Below are 4,749 nucleotides of genomic sequence, written 5' to 3' on the forward strand. Positions count from 1 at the left end.
CAGAACTTCACAATATTACATTCCACAGTTCGGATCAAATGAAGTAAGATTCGTTTCTCACCATGCAGCTCGTCTGGCCAAATGATACCCACCCTGATAGTTACGCTAGATACAGGCATCTGAAATAATAAAAACCTGCTTCTCAGTTTATGATCTTTGCTTTTCTTCTCAAGGAACTTTGAAAAACTGTATTCACTGATTTTGTGCGTGTCAGTTTTGTGACTGCTGCTTGAGGTAGCCTGCGCTTGGCACGCAGGCGACTGCAACTTCCACATTTCAGCAAACGCAGGTCGTCTGATTTGTTGAAACTTCTCATTATTAGTGTTTTTCTCAGCATAGGAGATCTGAGAACAAATAAGGAATCACCTGCATACACCTGCAAATAAATATGGTCTGAGGCATCCACTTTGCAGGAGCAGGAAAATAAAGGTTTTCTTCTTCTGGGGAGGTGAGTTGTAGATCAGGAGGGGCTGACAGAACAGGCCGAATGGATGAGAGTGATTCTTCTCATTGCATTAATCATCGTGAATCTGCTTCGGCCAGAGCAAAGCTCTGCGTGGGACACAGGCGGTGGGTAGGCACCTTGCCAACATCTGAGGGCAGCGCCCTTATAACCGAGTTACAGGCTTCTGACGACAGTGCCACATGGCTGTTGTCCTGAGCCTTGCACGTCGTGTTGGTGTCTCAGCTCCATCTCTCACCGTGTGCTGGAATGGAGCAGGATGCCACATCACACAGACATGTTTATCCCCCGTCCATCGCACTACAGAAAAGTCAGCCTGGCTGGGAAGTTAAAGAGCAGCTGAATAAACAGTTCTGACACTGGCAGAGCATTCTTGTTTGGACCAAAACTAGAAGAATACGTATGTTTTTGAAACAGCACCATGAATTAGAATAATGGTATGTTTAAATACAATAAAATATGCAATTCCATAGCAAGTATGAGCAGCCTACTGCTTAATGGTAAAATAGATCAAATTTAAGGTGGGACAAATTCAGACTTGGTTTTCAACATCTGGCTAAGGCTGAAATTTTTTATAAGGTTCTACATTTTGTACATTTCTTCACTTTATTTTCCAGCAGACTTACCTCACTTTGAATAAACTTTCAAATTTCACTTTCAATTTATATGCCTCTCTTAATGGGATTCACTAATTAATCAATTGAAATTTTGGAACAATTAATTCAAAGCTGATTTGAGATAAATGCAAATTCCCATTTTACATTCACAACACTATAGTTCTTTTTTATTATTTATCTCCTAATACTGATGCTGAGTCAGTTAACCCAGAAAGCTCCATCCTACTTGCATACAGTGCTTTGTGATGAACAGGGTGTTTCTTTTCTAGCTGTAAACATTTTGAAGGAAATGTTTCTGTGTACATAGGTAAAGACAGGAAAATATTCCTTCCTCACCAGCTTCTACTAACTGAAATAGATTAAAGCTTTCAGTCTACCATGTACTTGAGAATATATAAATTCTGTTAGTTGTCAGCCTTCAAGTTTATAGCATTCTTTCATGTAAATGCTGACAAATGCTCCTTGATTTTTACGTCTGAATTAAATATTAGTCTTTATTTAGCTGTTCCTTATCGGTTTGCTCTTTTACTTCATAGCCAGGCTGACTTTTCTGTGACAGCCATATAATATAAAGGATTCCTCTTTTCCTTTAATATTTCATTATTCTAAGGACAAAATAAAGGAAAATAATACAGCAGGTCTGTGAATATCAGCAGCCACAGGCAATCTTAAACATATCTAATTGGGTAACAAAGGGTGTCTGGTAATCGCAGTACTGTTAGGAAGAAGTACCTCCAGGACAAGGTGGGTTTCAGCAGTCCCAAATGTTACGTGCCCAACAGTGAGCCTCTCGGACTGGGAAACTGTGTCCTGAAATCTGATGTACAAGGGAAGTGCAAAGCTGGGTTATACACAAATTTGCTGCCTGTCAGCACAGCTGAGGATATGAGCCAGATTTTAAAGTTCTCTCCTCTCTTAGAACAGACAATAATATGGCTTGAAGCAGGTTTGTATGCATCTCACTGCAGTGATTCTAAGCCTTTTCAACACTTTTAGTTACTGTTACAAAAGGAAAAAAATCTTGTGTCTTGCTATCCAGAATGTGAGCGTTATTATGACCTTCAGGTTAACAATCCATATGGCAGTGCTATTTTTAACTTAACTTGCAAGGGTTCTGCAGAGAGCAGAGTTAAAAGCATCGCCATTAAAAATCGAATCTTTACCAACAGTTACCTCAGACTGTCACATGAAATGCTGGAATCGTAATGGTAGGTTAGCTGTAGGAACTATATGATTTGTGTGGGGGGTGGATATTTCAGATAGCATTGTGTTAAGAGCTGGTGTTAAAGGTTGATTCCTACCACTAATCCTGGTGCCAATATTATAACTGATTGGCAGAATATAACCATAGAAAGTTTTATTTCATTTTACAAAAATTAAGATTGTGTCATTTATAGTTAGACGGAAACTGAGAACCCAGGAGGTTCTTAACAATTTACTGATATTTCAACTTACTGGCATCTTTGTTCCTGTCTGTGCAGCTGTAATACTGAGGTAAAATCAGAAACCCATCTGAAAAAAAAATTGAAATCTTTAGATCTGGGTAAAGATATTGCATAAAAATATTTAATTAAACATTGTTATGGTCAACAAATAAATTTGCAAAGATCTGAGGATCTCATTCCTTTTTAGTTTGCCCTCACATAAACTGAACCAAAGGAGCAACATTTCTAAGCGTCCAATTTGCATCTCAAATAAGGTGAACAGAGGGACAGACACTCAGACACACCTGAACTATAGCCCAGTTACCTTCTTCAAATCAAAAGGAAGAGAAAAAAAGCATAAATGTTGTCTAAAGCAATGTCTTTAGTAAGAGAGCCAAACTTCCTTTGCAAATGATTCAGCAGCTTTCTAAATACTTCAGGAAATGGTAAGAACTATGTCTACACGAATATTAAATAATACTACATTTAAACTCCTTTGAAAACAAGAAAAGAACAGTCCTGTGGCATTCTGCAGAGAAGAAGCAACTAACTGAAGGCATTTTGGTGCCTAAATATGCAGACAGGCACCTAACGGATTTTCAAATGTGTGCAAGAATGTGCCCTCCTCTCATTTTAATCAATCAGTTAGAAACCTGAATTGTGTCAGTCATTTTGCACATCTGTCACCATCTTCTGAAAGGTGGCCCTAGGTCCTTATTTCCAGAAGAAATGAGTAACCCTATAAAATCTCTTTGGTTTCCCAGTCATGAAACCTCTAGAAATCACTAGCTGAATAGAAAAGCCTGCCTGAAGCTGTCCGGTTTTCTCTCCCAGTGACTTCCAGCACAGGATTCATGGCATGCTTTTTCATGACTGGTGTGCCCCTTGTAGCTGGGAGAAATTAATGAGGAAGACAGACTACCTTTTTTCCTTTCTGTGTGAAGTAAGTCTTAATCCTCTTTGAATCACTGGAAATTGGGAGATTTAAAGACAGCTGAGGATCTGGTTTTCAAAGTGCACTCATAGGTCCCAGATATCTAGCTATCAGCATGACAGTACTAAAGCACACTAAATAAATAACTTGAAAAGACAGCACTACTTTGTCCAGTCAGACCCTAAAACTGAGAACAAAGTAAATAGTAAATATACGTGTATAGTAAATTATGGAAGACCTGTCAGGGCATAAGGTTGTGTAGTGGTCCTCTCCCATACTCTCCCTCCTCAGGCATTAGTTCCTTTTCTAGTGTCAGGGTTAAAAGATATGTGATCCTTTGCAGGTTATGTACTCTGCATCTTCTGAAATGAATTAAGAACAACAATGGATATATTTAAAGTAGCAAACAAGCAGGCAGCAGACAGAATCAGTTGGCCAAACTGTAATTTTCAATTTAATACTAATACCTATAGAGATATAAACAGAACGATACAAAATTCAATCCAAACCCTGCATCTCTGTAGGAAACTGATTTCTTCATAAAAACACATTTTAAATAGCTATTTGATGGATAAGATGATCTTTGAATGGCTGAAGCAAACAATAGGATTATAGTTGAATGCAAACCACAGTCCTAGATATGAATATCACCAGGCTTTGGGAAAGTTCACACTGAGGCTGAAATTTCACCACTACCTCTTGAACAGGGGGTTCAGCCAGACTCACAACTTTGGCTCAGGCAGAGGCACATCACGCTGAGATCAGACCTTCCACTTCCTCTCACAGCTTAGCGCAGACCTCTCATCAAAAAAAAAAAGATCAATAACTACCGAGTGAGCAACTATTGTTCCTATGTAATAACAGTCTGCTACTTATAACAGGTAAATAGGAATTCATACAATATAAAAATAATTTTTGTAGAACTCATTATCTCCTTTTTAAGCAATTAGAAAGTCTTGATTTCATTCTGATATGAAAAAAAGAAATGGTGAATCAGATATCTGCCTGAAAACCGGAATAAAACCCAGCTTGCATCCCTGTGAAGCTGTGAGGGATGGAGGCAGGGAAGGACCCTTCTGCTTCCTCTTCCCTGTGCTGACTCACTGGAGGTATCATCACCCAGTAGCTGTAGGTGCAGTACTCCTAAGTGTTTTTTCATGGTTTTTGGTCACCTGGGACATGGACAGAGCAAGCCTGCACTTGACAGTTAAATACTGTATGACATCGCTAATAAAAAAGAGGAGGAAGAATAGGTTTGGGAGCCTTACTCTTGTTTTCCCTCCCCCTGACAGAACAGCTGTGGCCAGGGCA

At 39.1% G+C, this 4,749-nt stretch overlaps 1 long non-coding RNA gene across 1 annotated transcript; it reads right to left on the reverse strand.

Annotated features, from left to right (window-relative positions):
• Positions 1–617: 617 nt before the first annotated feature.
• Positions 618–3,733, reverse strand: LOC136995458 (uncharacterized). The gene is made up of 3 exons (XR_010887046.1): positions 3,677–3,733; positions 2,536–2,592; positions 618–707 (listed from the first exon to the last, which is right to left on the reverse strand). It is a non-coding gene; the product is annotated as an uncharacterized lncRNA (long non-coding RNA).
• Between the last annotated feature and the right edge of the window lie 1,016 nt (positions 3,734–4,749).

The sequence above is a fragment of the Apteryx mantelli genome, chromosome Z, assembly GCF_036417845.1.
Source record: "Apteryx mantelli isolate bAptMan1 chromosome Z, bAptMan1.hap1, whole genome shotgun sequence".
Lineage (NCBI taxonomy): Eukaryota > Metazoa > Chordata > Aves > Apterygiformes > Apterygidae > Apteryx > Apteryx mantelli.